Source organism: Bombina bombina, chromosome 2 (genome assembly GCF_027579735.1).
Source record: "Bombina bombina isolate aBomBom1 chromosome 2, aBomBom1.pri, whole genome shotgun sequence".
In the NCBI taxonomy this organism is placed as follows: Eukaryota; Metazoa; Chordata; class Amphibia; order Anura; family Bombinatoridae; genus Bombina; species Bombina bombina.
In genome coordinates this window covers 1,195,820,280-1,195,845,285 of record NC_069500.1, presented here as the reverse complement: position 1 = coordinate 1,195,845,285, position 25,006 = coordinate 1,195,820,280, and positions in this window count along the sequence as shown.

Below are 25,006 nucleotides of genomic sequence, written 5' to 3'. Positions count from 1 at the left end.
GAACCTCCTAGGTTAAGCTTTCAACTAAGAATACCAAGAGAACAAAGCAAAATTGGTGATAAAAGTAAATTGGAAAATTGTTTAAAATTGCATGCCCTATCTGAATCAAGTTTATTTTGGCCTAGACTGTCCCTTTAATATGTTTTGTCAACACACAGCTGCCCTACACATATGTGCACTTATGGGTCTCATAAAGTAAAAAATCACAGACTTTTACACAGACCCAGGTGCAGAGTCGTGGCTAAAATAACATTTATTCAACACAGTGTATGAATCCCAGGATGTGACCAAACCGAGTCTGGAATGGTCAAGGTGTAGTCAGTAAGCCAGGGGCAGAGCTTCAGTCTGCAGTAGTACAGTCAAAATCCAGAAGAATGGTCTAATACAAAACACAAGGTCAAGTAACTTCACTGGCAGGAACAGGAAATAAATCCCTAGGAACACAGGGAGTTGAAGGCAAAATGTCAAACTCCATAATCAACAATAATTAGCAGCACATCCACAAAACAAAGTTAAAGGGACAGTCAACTCCCAAATTGTTATTGTTTTAAAAGATAGATAATCCCTTTATTACCCATTCACCAGTTTTGCACATCCAACATGGTTATTTCAATATACTTTTAACCTCTGTGATCACATTACAATTTATTTATTACCTATTGACTTGCATTTTAGCCAATTAGTGCTGTATCGTGCACAACACTGAGAGTGAACAGAATGTTATCTATATGGCCCACATGAATTAGCAGTCACTTGTTGTGAAAAGCTAATAAAAAAGCATGTGATAAGAGGCTGTCTGTAGTGGCTAAGAAACAGGCAGAAATATATATAAATATAAAAATGTTGGTTGTGCAAAGCTGGGGAATGGGTAGTAAATGTGTTATCTATCTTTATAAACAATAACAATTTTGGTGTAGACTGTCCCTTTAATGCTGGAGTAAAGAAGAATAACCTCAAAGAATTTATAGGCATAAAAGAATTGCGTGCAAAAACTATGTCGTGAAGGTGCTATTACAAATGAAGCAATAATTGCAGACTTACATTAAAATATGATGTGATACTAAAACACAAAAAGAAAGTTATCAAAATGTGACAAAAGCATCATAGCAAACCACAATCAAGACAAAACACAAATGTATCTCTCCTACCTCTCACTGGGAGGTTAATCTAATGTTATTGTCTCATTTTTAACATAGCTTTTCTACAGATTCATATTTTCAGTAAAGGTGGATGTTTCAACAGGGAAAAATAGCATTTTGCAAATAAAGGACCTGTTTGAAAATAGTTAAATTCACAAACCGGTAAACTGGACCATTAGAAACACATTAAGGGGAGACAATGTCCATTTAACTCTTAGCTTCTAACTGCATAGAACAAGTGTCCACAAAAATACTTTTTTTTTTTTTATATCTGTATTTATTGAGAAAGCCCCCAACGGGTGCACCACAACAGGTAAAACACATACAGAGAAATCAACAGTTTAAATTACATATAATCGACGTCATATGATGCAAATAGGTTCGATGTGTTCCTGGAGTGGGAAACACCCATCCGGGCACTCTTTTTTCCTTTTATTGGAAACTAGGGGAGGGTGGGGAAGGGGAGGGGGGGTGGACGGGAGAGAGAAGAAGGAATGGGAGGGGGGGGGGAAGGGAGGGGGAAGAAGTTAGGGGGGGAAAGGACAGAGGTGGGGGTGGGGGGGTATGTTAGGGGAGGAAAGAAGGGGGGGAAGTTAAGGGAAATATGGGGATGAGAGATCATATCATTCTCTCACCTGAACATTGCACAATCATGTACTTCATTTCAAAACAAGATAACTAGGCTCAGAGCCATGAGGTTAAAATAATATACTTAGTATTCTCTCAAACCTGATGAGTGCGATGAGTATGAGAAGTGGAGGAGGCACCCGGTCCGCCCTTTGTGAAACATGTTAAGTGTCAAAGTAAAATACTCCATGTGGGCAAATCTCTTAGTATGGAGAAGTAGAGTAAGGCAGAGAGGGGAGAAAAAGAAAAAAAAAGAAAAAAGAGGAAGGGGGGAGTGTCTCTGGAATCAGGTGTCATTCAGGTTTCTCACAGGCCAGTTTTCCTTTAGTCTTTCCGTCATAATATATGTGCTATTAGTGAAGGGTGCCAGTATCTGGGTATATCTATTGGCCGGTAAGGACAGTAGATAAGGTTGCCATTTTATACAGAAGGCTTTGATTCGTGTCTCTAGGTCACCTTTAACGTCTGCCTGTTCGATCAGTACTTGTGCGTGTAGGGAGCTGATAAGTTGAGAGATGTGTGGTGGTTTGGTCACGGCCCATTGCCTTAGAATCAATTTTCTAGCCATCAGTATAGTGGTGTTTAGGAAGCGGTCATGTGGGGCGCTCTGTGTATGTCCCCTAAGAAAGAAGGTGTCTTGAACCGTGAGGACTATAGGTGTGCCACAGATCTTTGACAGCCAGAACTGGATTTTACCCCAGTATTGGGCTATTTTTGGGCAGCTCCAAAATAGGTGTTTAACATCTGGTCTAGGTGAGGAGCATTTAAGACAAATGTCCAGTGCCTCTGGGATCCATTTAGCTCGCAAGTGGGGGGTTATGTAACTCAAGTGTATAAATCTGAGATGCGTCTCCCTATGTGAGGTTGCAAGGGTACTTTTCGCTACTAGTTTAAAGCTATCAGTGATCATATCTTCAGTGACATCAATATCAGCGTGTTGTTTCCATTTGGCACTTAAGTGCTGCAAGGTCTCTGTCATTTTGCCCTCCAAGATTGAACCGTAAATGTATGAAATAGAATGCAGCCCTTGTTTAGTCAGTGAGCAGATGGTGTCAATCGGAGAATTGATTTTGTCACGAAGTCCCTCGGAGAGCAACTTCTGCGTATAGTGAGTAGCTTGAAGATATGCAAATGTGCTGTGTCTTGGGAGGTCATATCTGTCTTGTAAGTGGGTTAGTGGGAATACCCTGGTCGTGAGTGGGTCAATCAGTTGTGAGACTGCAGTTAGTCCCTTTTCACCCTATATGGCAAAGGTTCTAGTGGTCATACCCGGAAGAAAGGTGGGGTTGCCCTGTAGTGGAAGGTGTTTAGTAGTTTCAGGAGAGAGTTTCCAGTGTTTGCATAATTTTTTCCAAGCTCTAAGCGGGTCTTTAAATAAGATGTTGTCCCTGATCTGGTCAGGAAGTGTATGTAGGGGGGCATGTGGCAGGAATGCTAGGTGAAGCGGGTGCGCTAGCGATCTCTCGAGGTGTTCATCATTAAAAACTGATGTACGCGCTAACCAGTCAAAGACTAGTTTTGCTAACGTCGCCCAGTTATACCACTCTACATTCGGGAGTTTCAGTCCCCCTTTGTCAAAGGGTAGTGCCAGTTTCATTCTGCTAATTCTGCGTTTCTTCGAATTCCACACAAATGTGTCAAAAGCGCTAGTGATGCTCCCCAGGTCTTTCCGCGTTAACATAAAGGGAAGCAGTTGTAAAGGATATAGAAGTTTAGGCATTGCTATCATTTTAATTAAACTCACTCGGCCCGACAAGGCAATTGGCAATTTAACCCAGCTCTGTAGGAGTGTTCTAATTTGCGTAATTACTGGTGGGATATTTAATTTGTAAATTAAGTTCGGGTTGACATGTAAACGTAGGCCCAAATATTTGAATGAGCCGTCCGTGACCCTCAGTTTATCTGGCATTGGTGTAGATGGACGTGTTCTAGTGAGGTAGGTCAGTTCAGATTTGTCCAGGTTTACTTTGTATCCTGAAATTTCTCCAAACTGGTGGAATATGGAGATCAGCTTAAGGATATTAATGGTCGGGTTATGTACGTACAGGAGTAGGTCGTCTGCATATAGTGATAGATGCATTGAGTGGGATCCTATCTGTATTGCCGGTATCATTTTCCTTATATATATAGCTAGAGGCTCTATGGCCAAATTGAATAAGAGATGGGATAGGGGACATCCCTGCCTGGTTCCCCGTCCGAGATAGAAAGGATGAGATATTGAGCCGTTTACTATAATTGAAGTGCGTGGGTTATGGTATAGTGTTTGTATAAGGTTATGGAAGTTTCCAGTTATGCCAAATTTTTGCATAGTGATCAGGAGATGGTCCCACTCCACTCTGTCGAACGCCTTTTCGGCGTCGACAGAGAGGAGGCACGACTCACGAGATATCTCCGGATCAGTTTGGCTGTCATCATTATTTCCCTGTCTCTCTCGCCAATAATGGTCTATAACTGCTAGGGTTTTTCGGATATTGGCAACCGAAGAGCGGTGTTTCATGAAACCGGTTTGGTCTTTGTGTATGACCGTACCTAATACTGATGCTAGTCTAGTTGCCAGTACGGAGGTGAATAATTTGTATTCGTTGTTTAAGAATGCTATTGGCCTGTAGGATGCTGGGAGCGTCGGGTCTCTACCTGGCTTCGGGATTAGACACATGAGTGCATCCGTGAAGTCAGCTGGGGGCATCACGGAGCCCTGTAAATATGCCGTGAAAGTTTGTGCCAAAAGGGGACTAAGCTCCTGTTGCAGGAGTTTGTAGTATTCGACTGGTAGTCTGTCGGGGCCAGGAGTTTTTCCCAATTTGGTCTTTCTGATTGCCTTCAATATTTCCGACGCCTGAATTGGGGCATTGAGTTTCTCTAGGTCTTCCGGGGCAAGAGTGGGGGGGGGTAATTTTATCCCAGAAATGTTCCTTGTCACTCTGTGCGCTTGGGTGGGCTGTGTAAAGTGTGGAGTAGAAATTTAAAAATTCATTTGTGATTGATTGGGTGTCTGAGCGGTATGCCCCTTGCACTTGTATGGATGGGATGAGGGATTTAGGGTTGATCAATTTAACCATATTAGCTAGCAGTCTCCCTGTTTTGTCCCCAAATCTATAAAACCTGCCCTTTCTATATGTCTGGAAAAGGCGGTCTTGTTGGGCTAGGGCGTCCTCTCTCAACTTCTTCTTTTCATAGTAGTTATGTCTATGTCTGGGGGAGGGGTGGGTCAAATATTGGTTATATGCCATTGTAACTTCTGTTGCGGTAACAGTTGCTAATTTTTTTCGTTTGGCGTTGTAGTGCGCTGTGAAACTAGTGATTTGGCCTCGCATGACCGCCTTAGATGCTCCCCAAAACACTCCTGGGTTGTCAAAATGTTGCATGTTGAAATTGCAGTATTCCCCCCAATGGGTTTTTAAATGTTGTCTGAATTCGGTATTATGGTATAAGTAGGTAGGGAATCTCCAATTGTCATGGGTGTGAGTTGTGGATCTAGGGCCAAGTTGCAGCCAGATGGGTGCATGGTCTGAAATTATGATGTCTGAGAATTCCGTTTGCTGTATTTGCGTGTATAATTGTTTAGAACATAGAAAATAGTCAATACGTGATAGTGTTTTGTGTGTTTTTGAGGCACATGTAAAATCTCTCCTGGTCGGGTGGCGCGCGCGCCATGGGTCTATGAGGCCTAGTGAGTTCTTGAAAGCAGTTATAATTGTCGTCTCCTTTTTCCTCTGTCTAGCATATATTTTCTCCTGTCGTTTTGTGTGATTGTCAGCCCTGCGGTCCAGTGGTAGATCTTGCGCTAGATTATAATCTCCTCCTAGCAGTAGTGGTTTGTCTGTGTGTATAGTTAGGATGGTCTGAAGTGTGTGCCAAAATTGAGGGTTTAATTGATTAGGGCCATATATGTTTACTAAGATGTAAGATTGATCGTCTACGGACAGGTTGGCTATAATGTATCTTCCTCCCTGATCTATTGTGATAGGGCGGACTTGTGCTGAAAGTCCCTTTCTGACAAGTATCGCCACTCCCCTTTTCCTTCCCTCGGTGGGAGTGTAGTAGGCTTTGTCTACCCAGCGGCACTGTAGTTTCTCATGATCAGGTTCCGTGAGATGCGTCTCTTGCAATAGAGCAACATCTGCATGGAGGCGCCTCAAGTGCTGTAACACCATGCTGCATTTGGCTGGGGAGGTAATACCTCCCACATTCCAAGAGATCACCTTAAGCAAATGTGACATGGTGCTGACTGATAAGAGGTAAGTGTGATAGGTACCTGGAAGTGGGTGTATAGGTTGCGGAGCTATGCTGTCTCATGCTATGCCGGTTAAGAGTGGTGAGAATGTCAGAAGGGGGAGTCGGAGGCAAACAGGGAGGCATGTCAAAGCAAGACAGGGTATGTGAAGCTGAGGTGAATATTGTATGGGGTGAGTTTGACTTACTATCGAAGCGTTTCAGATTCAGGTGTCTGGGCGGAATCCGGGTGCTCCTCAAATAATCTAGGAAGGTAAAACAGTACAGTTGTAATATTATTCTGGCAAGTTTGACAACAACAGTATTATAGGCATATTTCATATTAACTGGGAGGGGGAAAGGAAAAGGAAGGGTAGCATGGTTCGATCACACTTAGAGTTAGATGGGTAAGGGAGCACTCATGGGGGGGGGGGGTTAGTTAAGTTTAAACCTAAATGACATTCAAGCAAAAACATTTTTGAGGATGTAACAACATTGGGGAAAGAATCCAACCCGTTGGGGAGTAAATATTTGAACATCAGATATCCCACCAGGAGACTATTGGTAATTTTGGATATAACGTCATACATAACATAGTGAGATGGGGGGAGGGAAGAGGAGAGAGGGCAGAACAAGTCCATCACACCCAGAACTGGGAAGATTGAACAACATCCATGGGTGAAATGGAAGATTGACTTTAGTCTCTTGTGGGATTGAAGTAAGGACAAATTGGGAGATGTGACAATAGCAAGGGGGGAGAGCAACACAAATAGAAACATAACATTTAAGAACAAATACTTAGACTTTAAGTTGAATAAGATCAATGATCTTAGTGTCCCAACTTCCATTTTGTCAAATGGACAGGATGAGGTATAAGACATCGGACTGCATGTTCCTTTCAGCCTTCTTCATGGTGAACTTCCGTGTCAAGGAACTCCTGTAGTTGTTGCAGGGTCGTAAAGAATCTAGCACCCCCAGGCGTCGTCAGCCTCAACCTAGCAGGGTAGAGAAGTGAGGCCTGGCGGCCCATGGAGTGAAGTTTAGAGCAAAGGGGGGCAAACTCTTTCCGTTTTTTAGCCACCTCAGCAGAGAAGTCTTGAAAGAGAAGGAGCTTGTGACCTTCAAAGAGAAGGTTAGGTTGAGATCTGTATGCTTTCAGGACTGCCATCTTCTCTTGATACCTGAGCAACTTAAAGATGACCTGTCTCGGTCTTTGATTGAGTCTTCTAGGTAGATAATCAGGCCCAATTCTATGTGCTCGCTCTATGTCTAGAGGCATAGTTTCTTGGTCCATCTTCAGTAACTTAGGTAGTGTTTAGGCTGTAAACTCCAAACGATCTTTGTTTTTAATCGATTCTGGGACCCCAACAATCCTTAAATTGTTGCGGCGGGATCTATTCTCGAGGTCTTCGAGCTTGTCTTGTAGCGAGGAATTCTGGCGTTCTAAGCGTTGTACAGCTATGGAGGAGGTGTGTTGAGAGTCCTCTACATCAGATATCCTCTGCTCTGCATGCTGAAGTATGGTGGAGTATTGGCGTATCTCAGTAGTGAGAGTGTCCATTCCCGCCTGCAATGTGTCCATTTTGGGGAGGAAGAAAGCTTTAAGGTCTTGTAGTAAGTCTGGTGGTGGTTCTAGGCAAATGTCCCTGTGGGCGGGAGTGGATGGCTCTGGCTGTATCTCTGCTGCTTGTTTCTTATTTTTGTCTGATGCTTTTTGCTTGCCTGCCATGATAGGTATGGCTTGTGATGTTGACACTTTGAAGTACTTGTCTACTTTCATAAGGGGTGATGTAGTGTGTCTCCTCTTTGTGTGCAGGTGAAGGTTATCCCCCGGAGTGAGGCTAGGAGTAGCTGGAGAGGTAGCTATTGTGGTATTTGTCACAGCTATAGAAGGAGGTATACCCCCTTTTTTTTTGTCTCTTTTTTGTTTTTGTGTCCGCCACTAGCCCTACCCTTCCTGGGGTGCAGTTGTTGGCAGTGATGTGTAATTTGCGCTGCAGGTGCAGAAGTGTTCCACTCTGATCTAACCAGTCACCTCTTACCAGGTCAAACAGAAAAGTTTTTGAATTTCTGATAGGTGGTATGCGTGTATTGCGTTAGCAAGAAATGCTGGGGTTGTCATATAGAGAGTTGGTGGAAACTGTAGTGATCTTTATAATCTCTCCGGCTGAAGAGTGTCTGGGGATCAAATAAGGAGCAGAGTCTGTCCCCTATAGTGATTAATTTCCACCAAATGCTGTTCTGCAAAAAAGGGAAGTGATGCTGAGAGTGTCTCTGAAACTGTGTCTTTTTAAGCTGCGTAGTTCCTATATTTCTCTTGTTCAGGTGTCACCCCTGTTGTTTGTAGAGGGGTGGCTGCCCATCAAAACAACCCCAACCGCTGGGTTTACTCACACTTTGTTACTGTTTTCTAGGCACTGTAGTAGCGTTTGTATATTTCTGCTTTATCTTGCCCAGGAACTGTGTTAAATAGACAGCAGATGTTATCTAATGCAGCTATTGTCTCCTATCCCTTCAGGCTCTTCCCCTTCGTTTCGCCCCTCTACCGTGTAGAAGTCTCTGAGTATCTTGCCCTGAATTACATACTTCTAACTCAGGCTGGTTCCTGTTCAATTACTGCACAGCGTTACCTGCTATCCCTGCTGCGTTTATAAAATGGCGGTTTTCCCGCTCTCAGTGCGACTCACCCTCAGGCCGGTGTTTCTGTTCTTATTGAGGTCGCTGTGTGTCTGGTGTTGTTAGTACCGATATCGGACTTCTTAGCCTCCAATCCGGTGCATAAAAATTTTAAAAATTTCTGCTACGGACACCTCCGTAGCCGCTCTCCTCCTTTCCGATCTGTCGCCTTATGCGGTGGGGGAATTATTTGGTGTATTCCTCACTGATTAGATTCCAGGCAGTCTCCTCTCCCTCTGCCAAGGAAATCAGTTGTTTTTTTTGGGCTATGTGTGGCCGAATAAGGTAGTTTTCTCGGCGATACTGCCGGAGCTCTGACCCTTGCTTCTGCCTTCAGTGGCCGCCCACCGGAAGCCTCCCCACAAAAATACTTTTAAAGCCTTAATACAAACAAATTAAAATGAAAATACAATCCCCTATATAGCAGTCCAATCTTACATATGCATAAGAAAAAACTTGAAACAGTTAAAAGAAAAATTAAAGAAAAAAATCAAAATGAGACTTGTTATCTTTGAAATAGCACAACTTAACCCCAAATGATTTCACAGGCACAATAGAGTCTTTAAGATTGTAAAGCTAATCCAATGAGTATTTTTTGTCATATATTTTTAAATACCATTTTTATACGTCACATTTTTGCACTTTATTGCATACTAGTACAACTAAACAGAATATTACTTTTTATGATGACATTTCTGAAACTTGTTAAAGTAATTTATATTGCTAAGGATATAGATATATAAAAGGCCACAATGTTTTGTAAAATGCAACACTCCACACACAATATTCTATTATTTCTGTTGATATATACAAACCTTTATGTAGATGAGTCACATTCTTGGATAGCGTGGTTCAATGACTCTGATTAATCCTCTCTGCAGACTTCAGATCTCATTAATGCTTTGGAAAGTCTTTCTGTTTGCCAAAAGATCAGTGACTTTAGAATATTATACCAAAGGACTGATATTTCTATTTGATGTTGCATTTAAATGTTGGAAATTAAACTGGTACATATGGCAAAATCTCTGAGCCCTGGTGTGTCTTCACCAGAGGAAAACACACATTTCCTGTTTATTAATAATCCAAACTAGAGGACACAGCTGCTCCTGGGCAAGTAAGGAATTATTACAACTATTTGAAAATACTAAAGCCAAATAAAATTTCAAATGACTGATTCCTTATGTAATATTTATCTAAAGTGCACAAAACTAAAAAGAATGACCCTCTTGTAAAAGAGACAATTCTAAGCATATTTCAAGAGTGATAACGGTCAATCTATTCTCTACAGTCCCTTGCAACTAGATATTGCTATTTACAGCACATTTCACTATTTAATGAAAGTCTTGAATTAGCTGTTTAAAATACCTTCCAACTACCTATGCACAAGAGAACAAAAAAAAATTAATAATAAAGCTATGTAAAAATTGTATTAAAATTATTAATATACACATAAATATCTGCAGGCTCGCCAGAAACACCAGTTATGAAGCAGCGGTCTAAAGACTGCTGCTCCATAACCTGTCCGCCTGCTCTGAGCAGATGGACAGGCATTGCCGAAATTCAACCGGATCGAGTACGATTGGGTTGATTGACACCCCCTGCTGGTGGCCGATTGTCCGTGAATCTGCAGGGGGCGGCGTTGCACTAGCAGCTCACAAGAGCTGCTGGTGCAATGCTGAATACGGAGAGCGTATTGCTCTCCGCATTCAGCGAGGTCTGTCGGACCTGATCCTTAATGTCGGATCAGGTCCAACAGACCTTTGTTAAATAGGCCCCAAAGTTTCTACTTACCTATTGATAAAAAATATATTTCCACTACTTATACTGGAAATCATAATCCATATGAATCTATCCTGTTTATTCTCCCCAAACATTATCTCATCTTTTTTTTTAATTTTTTTAACATAAAATAATAATAGTCGATTAATATAATCCCATAACACAAGCACCAATTTAAACAAAAACAAATATTCACCTAGATTACGAGTTTCAGCATAAAAACCGTAATGCAGCCATTATGAGTCTTGTCGGTATAGCTATAATGTAAGCATTTTAGCCTGTAACGCAACGTCAATCCTGCACTCAATAAATTATGTTTTTGCATGGGATTTCCATAGCGTGAGTATTACAGGTTGTGCTCAAAAAGTTACACAGAATGTGGTGAAGATTCTTCTTCACCCCCAGTATGCTAAGGTATATAAGAAAATTATTTCACAAATTAATTAGTACACCTCTGCATAAAACAGAAACAATTGCTTACCCCTGAACGCTCCCAGCCACTCTCCTCCATAGCTTCTATGTGTCTAACATAGACTCTGGATAAACTGTACTTCCTGGATTCCCTTGGAGTGACAGACCGGATATCCAATCCCCTGCAGGTTAGTATCAACACCTGTGCTCACTGCGACCAGTAAGTGTAATGGAAAGAAAGTTTAGGAGCACCGGGTGAAGATTTAAAATAAATAACTTTATTAGAAATTAATTAAATGAAATGGTAATATAACTCCCGGGAAAAAACTGAGTTGGTTACAATATGGAAAATGAACCACAGGCTGACATGTCTCGGCTTAATGTCGTACTCCAAGCCTCTTGTAAAATGTATTGCACTGGATTCACTTAAAAACAAATCCCTGCACACCAATTGGTCAGTAGGTACATGCCTTCTTCAAAAACTGACCAATAGGATAACCACTAGTCACTGTATTCCCTCCTCTCTGAATCGGCTCACAGTTGCTATTCAGTGTATTTAGTTGTGGTCTGTGAACGCAATCTTACTGCATCTCAGCCTTCCTATACTATGAGAAAGTCATCACTAATTGTTCATATAGTACTCGCAGTACAAATAGGGAGATGTACACAAAGGAAAAGATAGAGAGGTGGGACTCTAGGATATAAGCAACAATACATAAATATGGCAAAACCAAACCATAATTATTAAGGAAGAATTTAATATGGTACAAATCTAATATTGGCTAAAATCCTCTTAAGTAGACTCCTCTACTAATCTTAGATTGCTAAATTTCTGATGTCCGTAGATAGGCTACCTACTAGATTAAGGGCCATTATGGCTTATTGCTGCAATGTATACACATATCAACATACTGCATATGGAGTTCTATACTAAAAACAAAAAGGTATATTCATATAAAGTATTGTATTTACTCTATACACAAGCCCAGTTTATGATAACAACACTCACATGTTGACCAATCCCCTCCAGAGAGAGACCATCCTACTGTAAGGTATCAATTGACCATCATTTACCAGAAATTTAGAGTTAAGTCCCCCTGGTATTCTAGTTTTTAATCTGAATATCCAGAAGGCCTCCCTTTCTGCTAGTTTCCTGTCTCTGTTGCCCCCTTGTTTGGCAGGTAAAAACCCTTTCTATGATATTCCACCTGAAACTCCTCACATCCTTGTCGTGAAATTGATAGAAATGTTTGATAAGTGGTGTGGTAAGTGTACCTGCCCTAATGTCTGCAAGATGTTCCTTAATTCTAACTCGGACTTCTTTAGTACTGAGTCCCAGATATTGGAGTGCACATTGAGTGCAAGAAATTAAATATACAATGTAAGTGGAGTGACAGTTCAAACAAAGTTTGATCTGAAACCTTTTACCTGTAGTCAAAGAGATAAAGCTGTCACCAAGTTGTGCTTTGGCACATGCTACACAAGCCGTATAGTTGCAATGGTACATCCCATTGAATCTTAGCCAGGAAGAATTAACCCTAGGCTCAGTTTTCAGTCTAGTAGGGGACACTCTGTTTCCAACTGTTTTCCCCCTTTTATGTGTGAATCTAATACCTTTCTCCACTTTGGTTTGAAGCCCATCATCGGCTTGGAGTAAGGGGAAATATTTTTGACAATCTTGCATATCTGTGGATATTTTTTGTGAGTATTCTGTGATGAATACAGCCTTTCTGTCTGTAATAACTTCCGGGATTTTAAGTTGTTGCTTGGCCCTACTTAGAAGTTTGTTCCTATCTAGTGATTTAACTGCTCTCCTTGCTCTGAGTATAGTAGCTAGCTTATAACCTCTTTACTTCAGTCTCTCCGTTAGGTCATCTGCTTGTTTTTCATATTCCACTTCATACAAGCAATTTCTTTTGAGGCGTATAAATTGGTCCCTTGCTGCACCTTTGAATACTCTTCGTGGGTGGCAAATGGAGGCATGAAGGAGAGAGTTTCCTGAGATGGGTGTTTGGTAGACATCAGTTTCAATATTCTTGTCTGGGATTCCCCTTAGTGTCAAATCAAGAAAATTGATTTTATGGGATTCAGATGTAAAGCTTATACCAGCCTCATTAACGTTAAGATTTGAGACAAACGTCTCCAGATAATCCTCCGAGTCCCTCCAAATAAAGAGGAGATCATCTATGATGCACCTATACCACAGTATTTCTTGCCTGAAAGGGTTCCCCTCCCCAAAGACGTGGGACAGCTCCCACCAACCCATAAATAGGTTTGCAGAGAAATCCCCCCAAACTCGAAATAGTTGTGTGTAAGCAGAAATCTGGTGACATTCACCACAAACGCCACATAATGCTCATCTGTGCCATACCTTCTATCCAGAAAGTATTTGACTGCTTCCAATCCCTTCTCCTATGGTATAGTGGAGTACGGTGATCTGACATCTACAGTGAACCACCTAAACTTGTCCTGCCATACTACATTTGACAATAGATTAAGGACATGTTTGGTGTCTGAAAGATAGCTCCAAAGGTTTCTCACTAGTGGCTGTAACATGTCATCGAACCACTCGGATAGATATTCAAGTAGAGAGTCAATTCCATCGACAATTGGCCTTCCCTGTATATTGGTCAGGGACTTGTGGACTTTGGGTAGGTGGCTAAAAGTAGGGACAACTGGGTTGTCAACTGATACATAAAACCTAACTCTACTCCATTGTCTACCAAGGAGGTCAATTGTCATTAGAATTCTCTCGTTGGATCCCTCTGTAGTAAAGTATAGTCTTCCACATTTCTTTGTTGTCTAAGCTCTTCATTCACAAAATCTAATTTGTCAACTACTACAATGGCTCCACCTTTATCTGCAGCTCTTATAACAATTCCATCATTGTTTCTAAGGCTATCCATTGCTGCCCTCTGGGCTCTTGTGAAATTCTGGGTCCCACCTCTATTGATAGTATATTTTAACTTTATGAGGTCCTCCTCAACTCTAAGGATGAACCCCTACTCTAAATTGGATAAAAACTGGATTTTAATTTCAGAGTAGGGGTTCTGGGTCTATCCAACCCCAATATCCTAAACTCATCCTGGAGAGATTCCAAAACTCTCACATTGCAGAGTTCCTGAAAATCTAAATGGAAGATATGACATGAACCCACTTGTGACCCCCTGATTAGAATTAATTAGAATGGTATCCTGTCTCTCATTGTATCCCATTTGTATTTGGGAAGAAAATAATTTTTTCAGATTAAACTTCTGATCAGGCCATTAACATCAAGTAGAGTTCTAAAGATATTAAAGTTATTTGTGGGTACAAAGGTTAGGCTCAAGCTCAAGACTTTAAATTCTGTCTCTGACAGTTTGTGTTTAGAAAGGTTAATTACATTTCTTCTCTGTATTATCCCCTCCTCTGGCCTCTCCTGAGGGGATATTGACTCTGTTCCCTCAGTTGGTATTGAAGTCCTTGCACCTCTCTTTGCTGAAACTGGAGTTCTTGGTTTCCTCCTCCCCCCTTCGGGTGTTTTTTGGGGTAAGAGAAAATCCTGCTCCAATTGTGTTCTCTTCACTTCACTTGTATCTCTCTGTTCACCCCTTATTGGTTCTGGGTCCTCTATATAGTGGGAGGTTGATTTGGGGTCTTTTGATTTGTTCTTTAAGATAGGGGGTAATCTATTCATCCCCTCCTTTGGTCTAACTGCCTGCTCTTGAGGACCTTTTTGGCCAGTGAATGCACCTCCATGTGCTCCCTGGTTTCCAGAATACTGTTCCTCTCCACCAGAAGCTGACCCTTCATCACACAACTCCCCTTCACTTTCAAAGAAGTTTACTCTCCTGCCCCTGTTACGTCTATGTCTATTACCTTCCCTCTGTCTATTGGGGCAGAAAAAATTGTTGTTATGTTCCTTTCTTTGGGTATATCGATCTTTTCTATTCCACACATAGACCCTGTTCTAGTCATAGTCCAGTTGGTCTCTCTCATATTTTCTGTGCTTTATCCCCAGTAAGAGTACTCTGGCTACTAAAATTATATTGGCTGATTTGAGTAGCCAATAGAATTTCAGTAGCTCTCATCCTATTGGCTGTTTTAAATAGTCAATAGGATTTCAGTAGCTCTTATCCTATTGGCTGATTTGAATTTCAAAAATCAAATCAGCCAATAGGAATATAAGGGACGCCATTCTGAAAAGGTTCCCTTGCATAGAAGATGCAGTGTACGGTGGCGACCGTATGAAGAGGACACTCTACTCCGGATGCCTTGAAGGATGACCCGCTCCGCTCCACCGGGATGAAGATAGAAGATGCCACTGAGATGAAGAAAGAAGATGCCATCTGGATGAAAATAGAAGATGCTGCCTGGATGGATGAAGACTTCTTACCGCCTGGATGTCCGGACTTTAGAAACTGGATGTGGATCGTCGGGGGTTAGTGTTAGTTTGTTTTTTTTACTTTTTTGGGTGTTTTTTTGTTTTTTTTTTAGATTAGGGTTTGGGCTTTTTGAAAAGAGCTAAATGCCCTTTTAAGGGCAATGTCCATACAAATGCCCTTTTCAGGGCAATGGGTAGATTAGGTTTTTTATTTTGTGGGGTTGGCTGGGTGGTGGGTTTTACTGTTGGGGTAAAAGAGCTGATTTCTTTTGGGCAATGCCCTACAAAAGGCCCTTTTAAGGGCTATTGGTAGTTTATTGTAGGTTAGGGTTTTTTAATTTTGGGGGGGCTTTTTATTTTGGGGGGCTTTTTATTTTTATAGCGCTATTAGATTCGGTGTAATTGTTTTTATTTTGGATAATTTTGTTTGTTATTTTTCGTAATTTAATGTTTGTTATTTTTTGTAATTTAGTATTTTTTATGTTTTATTTTACATTTAATTTTTTTTAATAGTGTTAGTTTTTTTTTAATGTGTAATTTAGTTTATTTAATTGGTAGTTATTTTAATTTTAGTATAATAGTTGTTAGGTTAATTTATAGTTTAAACTTAGGTTTTTTTAATTTCACAGGTAAGTTTTTATTTATTTTAAGATAGGGATATTGTAATTTAAATTTAAAGTTAGCGGGGTTGTTAGGTTTAGGGATTAATAGTTTAATTTTGTTTTTTGCCATGTGGAGGGCTGGTGGTTTAGGGGTAATAAGTTTATTTAGTGGCTGTGATGTGGGAGGCCAGAGATTTTAGGGGTTAATAACTTTATTTAGTGGCAATGAGCTACGGAATTTGGCGGCGCTATACAAATAAATGATAATAATAATAATAATAATAATAATGATGTCGGGGAGCGGCATAATAAGGGTTAATATCTTTAATATAGTGTCTGCAATGTTGGGGTGCAGGGGAAAAGGGGTCAATAACTTTATTATGGTGGCGGCAATGTCGGGGAGCGGCGGAATAGGGGTTAATAACTTTTATTAGTGGTGGCGATGATGGGAGCGGCAGATTAGGGGTTAATAACTTTATTTCAGTGTCAGCGATGTCAGGGGAAGCAGATTAGGGGTGTATAGACTTGGGTTTTATGTTAGGGTGTTAGGTTTAAACGTAACTTTTTTCCCCATAGACATCAATGGGATGGCGTTACGGTGATGGCCATTCCGCGCTTCAGGTGTTCGTTTTTATTCTAACACCTTCTTTCCATTGATGTCTATGGGGAAAGCGTGCTCAAGCACGTCAAAGCAGCCTTTGGATTTTGTGCGGTATGGAGCTCATCGCCACCATATTGCACGCTTTCGTTTCGCACCCTCTATAGCGCGAAAACTTGTAATCTAGGTGATTGTTATTTCAAAATAATTATCTTTTCCAAGGAAATCAAGTATTTATTATGTTTATTCTATATAACTGAAAATACATATCTACCAAGACTTTAAACAAAACATCTTAAAGGTCATTTAACACCACTGTTGTGTGCTTTCCATAGTTTTGCAAATTTGTTTGTTATTGAAAGGTAGGTTAGAATTTCAAGAGAATGAAAAATTGGAACCAATTAATTAGTTATGTAAATGGAAATAATAAAATCCAGCCAATTCATTATCCCTCATCCCTAAAACTTTACTCAACCTCCCTTGGCATAATTTATTTGTAAAATGTCTGCATTGGAAAGTAAAAAAAAATACTTGTTAGAATAAGCAGTAACCAATATGATGGGGATAGCTTATCCTTGCATGTGCCTCAAACTAAAGGGACGAAACAGTAACACAGGTTTTTCAATAGATGATAAAGGCACAGGGGCTGAGTTGTTAAGTAGACATGGGTATTCGGCAGCTTTGTTAAATAGATTTTAATGTAGGAAATTTTAGACATACACCTATAGCATTGGTGTAATACTAATAAAAAATGCTTAATACATTAAGACGATATATTCACATCACATATACAAGCGCTTACCAAATCATGCCATGCAAACCTATGCAACATTTCCAGAATTGGTCCTTTCCTTACTCAAAAAACTAAAAAAATACAAATTTCATCCTTCATTTTGTCACGCATTGACTATTGCAATCTGCTTCTAAATAGCCTTCCCAAACACTGCCTCTCTATTATGCAATTTATTATGAGGTCTTCAGCTGGACTCATCCACCTAAGTCACCGATCTACATCAGCTGCTCCACTCTACCTTTACACTGGCTCCCCATACACTCCAGAATACAATTTTAAAGTTTTAACCATAACTTCCAGAGCGCTCAACAGCCTCACTTCTACCTATATTTCCCCTCTCATCTCTCATCTGACCCATCCTCTTCGATCAACCTCTGACCTATGTCTCTCCACTCCTATTATCTGCTGCTCCTGACCTCTGGAATTCTCTACCACGCTCCATATGACATATTTAATCCTATTACCTGTTTAATCTCAAGATTAAGAGATTTTTCCCCAATCTGTTTTTTATCCAAGGGATTTACAGTCCTACCCTGGATTTTATATACCTAAACATATTGGTCTGGATTTTCACTTGTGTAATGGAAACATCCCTCATGGTCTTTTTCCCTTAATCCCCTGTTGCTCTTACTCTCAAATATCTGTCTTTCAAGACAATAGTTTGAGTATCAATGTACTTATAGCTCCTTATATCCTGCTATGAGGGTAGCATTTACAGGAGTTTTAATAGCCTCAATCCTTATGCATCTATTTTCCTGACAAAATTTGTCATTATTTAGATTCAGAGGGTGTGTCTCTTCCTACAATTAGCGCCATCCATTGGTATCTCCATTAGTATCTTAGTGAAGCCTTAGAATCTTTGTATTCTGTGTACTTTGGTTAGTTGGGGCCATTGTAGTAAAGCTGATAATTTGGTTATTGGTATCCAATAGAAAAATCCAGGCCAGAGGTCAGTATTGCGTGGACAATAACAGATGTATAAGCACAGTCCAAAACATGGTCAATGTACAGGCAGAAGGATGGCAACATGGTCAAAGGAGAAAATCTCAGTTAGGATCAAAGCCAGAGGTTATAACAGTAACAGGGCACCCTTAAATAGCAATACCATTGGGAAAACAGCACACTAAGCAGATGTAGAAAGCACGCGACACCCGGAATTTGTGAGCTGCTACAGAGGAATAGCACAGTGAACGCAGAATGATGATACATGCAAACAAAAAGGTTATTTAGAGATGAGTGACAAACCACCTAACATATACATATTTTATATTTACATTCATAAATCTTTCAGAACTCCATTTAAACAATGTTTATATCCTAATTAACATATAAATAATGGCACAGGTAATATACAGTATAAATTATAGCTTATTTTAACTATAAGTTTAACTACATTTTTTAAACTAGTGCTTTTGTTAAAAAATAATACTAATACAGAAAGAGAAGCAATCTGCCAGGAATGAACAACAGCTCAGTAGCTTGTTCTATGGGCTGGTTACCACCTGGGAGTAGCTTCTTTTAGCCCAATTGTGCTTTTTACAGAGGAGAACTTAGTCTGATCCAATCTAACAAGGTCACTCCAGCCCCCAAATAGCAGGAAATTCTCCTCTGAACAAGGGAAATGGCAACCCCAGATGATTGTTTCAGAATCCGTTAGGCCTCATCAGTGAGGTGCAGTCATATCCCTCTAGGCACATTGGGCAAGAAATCCACGTCTAGTTTCCCCATCACTCTTTTATGGGGTTGCCATTTCCCTTATTCAGAAAAGTATTGCCTGGTATTAAAGCTGAAGTTTCCCTCTTCACACAAAAAAAAACATGCTTAATGCCCTAACATGGTGCAAGGTTTTATACTAGTGCAATTAAGATTAAATTAAATTAAATTTTAATTAAATTAAAACTTTAAAAAGCGAATCACTAAATTTAAATCAAAAACATAATAAAATAAAATAAAAATGAAAAACAGTGTCAGATACCATAAAATACCCCCCCCCCCCTTTGATACATTTACAAGCTGTGATTGACTCACCATTATTATCAACTGAGCAGTATCTATCTCTACACTGTTATCCTCTCAGTACATGCAACAAGTTCCAAAAGGATATTGATATCACAAAATCTATTTAAAAATACTCCAGAATAAACTTTTAAAAACAATTCTAAAATACTTCCTTCTTAAAACATTTATAATAATTATTTCATATGTTTTGTGGATTTTATTTTCAAACAAATAGCCCAAAAAAATAATAAGACAACATTTTGGGCCTCATTTATTAAATCAAGTATGTCCACAGCACTGTATTATTCAAATGTCTTTATTCTCTGTAAATTACAGACATAAAATAGCTGTGATCCTTGCTGCATCCAGCTCTGTGTAAGCAAACACTTTCATACCTTCTGCAAGGATCACAGCTATTTTATGTCTGTAATTTACAGAGAATAAAGAAATTTGAATAATACAGTGCTGTGGACATACTTGTATTCACTATTGGAATTGGGGGAGCCAGGCAGAACCCCTGTTTTCACGCGCACTACACTTCAGTTTTTGCTGTACTAACAAGCTGCTACATTTATTAAATCAAGGATAGACAAGGTTTTCAATTTGAAAAATTGTCTGCCCGTGATTGCAGCGACTGGGCTGTAGACACTGTGGGGCCTAGTTATCAACGTGTCTACTTTACCTGCTTTCGCCGGCCCAATACGCCTGCCTAAGCTCGCCTACCATTGCCGCCGCAGACCTTAAAAATTTCGCCTAAGTTATCAAAAAATCTGTCAAAAAGCTGCGCACCAAGTACGGGGCGATGAGCAGCGGACTGTGAGAGTTATCACTTATTGATAAGCTGTCACTAAGCACCCACACTAACTATACTGTTCTACCCCCTATACTGGCGCCCCCGGAGCCCCCCGCAACTAAATAAAGTTATTAACCCCTAAACCGCCGCTCCCGGACACTGCCGCCTCCTACATTATAATGTACCTAGTAACCCATATCCTGCCCCCCCCTGTACCGCTGCCACCTATAATAAAGTTATTAACCCCTATCCTGCGGATCCCCGACCTCGCCGCAACAAAATAAATAGTTTAACCCCTAAACCGCCGCTCCTGGACCCCGCCGCAACCTATATTAAACTTATTAACCCCTAATCTGCCCCCCTACACCGTCACCACCTATAATAAATTTATTAACCCCTATCCTGCCCCCGCTACACCGCCGCCACTGTAATAAAATTATTAACCCCTAAACCTAAGTCTAACACTAACCCTAACACCCCCCTAACTTAAATATTAATTAAATACATATAAATAATATTTCTCTTATTAACTAAATTAATCCTATTTAAAACTAAATACTTACCTTTAAAATAAACCCTAATATAGCTACAATATAAATAATAATTATTTTTATTTTACAGGCAACTTTCAATTTATTTTAACTAGGTACAATAGCTATTAAATAGTTATTAACTATTTAATAGCTACCTAGTTAAAATAAAGAGAAATTAACCTGTAAAATAAAAACTAACCTAAGTTACAATTACGCCTAACACTACACTATACTTTAATAAATTATTCCTATTTAAAACTAAATACTTACCTGTAAAATAAACCCTAAGATAGCTACAATGTAATTAATAATTACATTGTAGCTATTTTAGGATTTATATTTATTTTACAGGTAACTTTGTATTTATTTTAGCTAGTTAGAATAGTTATTAAATAGTTATTAACTATTTAATAACTACCTAGCTAAAAGAAATACAAAATTACCTGTAAAATAAATCCTAACCTAAGTTACAATTAAACCTAACACTACACTATCATTAAATAAATTACCTACAAATAACTACAATTAAATTAAATAAACTAACTAAAGTACAAAAAATAAAAAAAGCTAAGTTACAAAAAATAAAAAAAATAAGTTACAAACATTTAAAAAATATTACAACAATTTTAAGATACTTACACCTAATCTAAGCCCCCTAATAAAATAACAAAGCCCCCAAAATAAAAAAAAATCCTACCCTATTCTACATTAAAAAGTTACCAGCTCTATTAACTTACCAGCCCTTGAAAGGGCCTTTTGCGGGGCATGCCCCAAAGAAAACAGCTCTTTTGCCTGTAAAATAAAAATACAACCCCCAACATTAAAACCCACCACCCACATACCCCTAATCTAACCCAAACCCCCCTTAAATAAACCTAACACTACCTCCCTGAAGATCATCCTACCTTGAGCCGTCTTCAGCCAGCTGACCACCGATGGAACCGAAGAGGAGATCTGGAGCAGCAGAAGTCATCATCCAAGGGGCGCTGAAGAAGTTTTCCATCCGATAGAAGTCTTCATCCATGCGGCGTCTTCAATCTTCATCCATCTGGAGTGGAGTCATCCTCTTCTGGCTGATAGAATCCTATTAGCCAATCAGAATTGAAGGGACGCCATCTTGGATGACGTCCCTTAAAGGAACCTTCATTCGTCGTTAGTCGTCGGGAAGAAGAGGATGGCTCCGCGTCGGCTCGTCTGAAGATGGATGAAGATTGAAGACGCCGCATGGATGAAGACTTCTATCGGATGGAAGACTTCTTCAGCGCCGCCTGGATGTTGACTTCAATTGGATGGAAGACTTCTTCAGCGCCCCTTGGATGATAACTTCTGCCGCTCCGGATCTCCTTTTCGGTTCCATCGGTGGTCGGCTGGCTGAAGACGGCTCAAGGTAGGATGATCTTCAGGGGGGTAGTGTTAGGTTTATTTAAGGGGGGTTTGGGTTAGAGTAGGGGTATGTGGGTGGTGGGTTTTAATGTTGGGGGGGTTGTATTTTTATTTTACAGGCAAAAGAGCTGTTTTCTTTGGGGCATGCCCCGCAAAAGGCTCTTTTAAGGGCTGGTAAGGTAATAGAGCTGGTAACTTTTTAATGTAGAATAGGGTAGGGAATTTTTTTTATTTTGGGGGGCTTTGTTATTTTATTAGGGGGCTTAGATTAGGTGTAAGTAGCTTAAAATTGTAATATTTTTTAAATGTTTGTAACTTATTTTTTTTATTTTTTGTAACTTAGCTTTTTTTATTTTTTGTACTTTAGTTAGTTTATTTAATTTAATTGTAGTTATTTGTAGGTAATTTATTTAATTAATTTAATGATAGTGTAGTGTTAGGTTTAATTGTAACTTAGGTTAGGATTTATTTTGCAGGTAATTTTGTATTTCTTTTAGCTAGGTAGTTATTAAATAGTTAATAACTATTTAATAACTATTCTAACTAGCTAAAATAAATACAAAGTTACCTGTAAAATAAATATAAATCCTAAGATAGCTACAATGTAATTATTAATTACATTGTAGCTATCTTAGGGTTTATTTTACAGGTAAGTATTTAATTTTAAATAGGAATAATTTATTAAAGTATAGTGTAGTGTTAGGTGTAATTGTAACTTAGGTTAGTTTTTATTTTACAAGTTAATTTCTCTTTATTTTAACTAGGTAGCTATTAAATAGTTAATAACTATTTAATTGCTATTGTACCTAGTTAAAATAAATTGAAAGTTGCCTGTAAAATAAAAATAAATCCTAAGATAGCTACAATATAATTATTAGTTATATTGTAGCTATATTAGGGTTTATTTTAAAGGTAAGTATTTACTTTTAAATAGGATTAATTTAGTTAAGATAAGTATTATTTAGATTTATTTAATTAATATTTAAGTTAGGGGGGTGTTAGGGTTAGTGTTAGACTTAGGTTTAGGGGTTAATAATTTTATTACAGTGGCGGCGGTGTAGGGTGGGCAGGATTGGGGTTAATAAATTTATTATAGGTGGCGACGGTGTAGGGGGGGCAGGATAGGGGTTAATAAGTTTATTATAGGTGGCGACGGTGTAGGGGGGGCAGGATAGGGGTTAATAAGTTTATTATAGGTGGCGACGGTGTAGGGGGGCAGGATAGGGGTTAATAAGTATAATGTAGGTGGCGGCGGTGTAGGGGGGGCAGGATAGGGATTAATAAGTATAATGTAGGTGGCGGCGGGGTCCAGGAGCGGCGGTTTAGGAGTTAGTACATATATTATAGTTGCGGCGGGGACCGGGGGCAGCGGTTTAGGGGGTAAACACTTTATTTAGTTGCGGCGGTGTAGGGGGGACAGATTAGGGGTGTTTAGACTCAGGGTACATGTTAGGTGTAGACATCTCCCATAGGAATCAATGGGATGTCTGGCAGCAGCGAACATTAACTTTCGCTATGGTCAGACTCCCATTGATTCCTATGGGATCCGCCACCTCCAAGGCGGCGGTTTGAAAACCAGGTAAGCTGGGCCGGAAAAGTGCCAAGCGTACCTGCTAGTTTTTTGATAACTAGCAAAATTAGTCAGATTGTGCCGAACTTGTGTGCGGAACATCTGTAGTGACGTAAGCATCGATCTGTGTCGTACTGAGTCCGGCGGATCGAAGCTTACGTCACAAAATTCTACTTTTGCCGGTGTCTAGGGCTTGATAACTAAGGCGAATCAGCCTCGCTACAAATACGCTGCGGAATTCCAGCGTATTTGAGGTTGACGGCTTGATAACTAGGGGCCTGTATGTTCACTATCTACATTTAACATTAAACAAGGATATCCTTGTGCAACTCTGCCCCCAATCGCATGAGGACAAGATATGTCAGTCAACATAAATAAAAGAGTTTGGTGTGTTTTAACTCCGCCACCTCTGACGTAAGATTTCCAGTTCTTAATTAGCAGTAAGCAGGCTCACTGCCACACAAGAACTCTAAAGCAGCTTTGTTGAATTGAGCCCTTTTTTAAAAAAAAATACTGTAATTTTACAGTTAGAGCATTAAATATAGATATACCTTTTTCTCTACTAAATAGAAAGGCACTGATGCTCAAAAACTCACTGGTATGGGGATAAATCACACAAAATCTTTGGGGGCCATTTTAGCTTTATATTGTTATATATTTGTCTCTCCTTCATATCCAGAATCCTGCATTGTGAGATAAACTGCTCTCAAACTAAAATTTTATTTTCTAAAATTCTTTAATGGACCTCACAGTACTAAGGAGAGCTTTGAGCTCAAGCATTTCAGGCCTGAAATTCCAGTTATCTTAGTTAGCGTCTCTACCATCTCAAGACTCATAGAGACTGAGTTAAATTACGCTTATTTAATTGGGATGAGTGACAAACCATGTTCTTGCCTAATTGGATGTTAAAGAGCAGGAGGCACAGGTTCAGAGACAATTGCTGCAATGCCAGGCAAAGAGGTACCTGAAAGCAAACCTTGCCCGAAAAGCATTTAATAAATAGGGCCCGAGTCTTTAACAAATTTGATTAATTATGAGTGGGCTAACAGGAGGTTTATTGTGCTCAGCACCTAAATTTAGTGCAGGTCCTAGGAGCCGAACACGCTAAGCCTCCTGTTAGTGCGCCCAGGGCTGTGGAAAGAAGAGGATCGGGTTATCGCGCTCTCCAGAGCATGTTAAGGTAAGTATTTTACACTTTAAAAGTAAGTATGTAGCTACAGATGAACTTTTCACCTGTAGTTTCGAAACATTTACATTCGTTTTAATAAAAACAAATGCAACTGTTTAACAAAAATTAGATTTTTGTTTGTTTTTAAACTAAATGAAAAACAATTAGTGCAGGAAACAAATATTCAGGGAAACGAATGTCCTTGAATATTCATTACCAAGTTTTCATTTGTAACGAAAATTTCTTCCCAACACATCACTAACGTGTAAATGTCTGTAAATACATACATACACATATAAATACATTTGAACACACATCTTTTTTATGTTTACATTTTAAATGTATTTTTTAATATGTATTT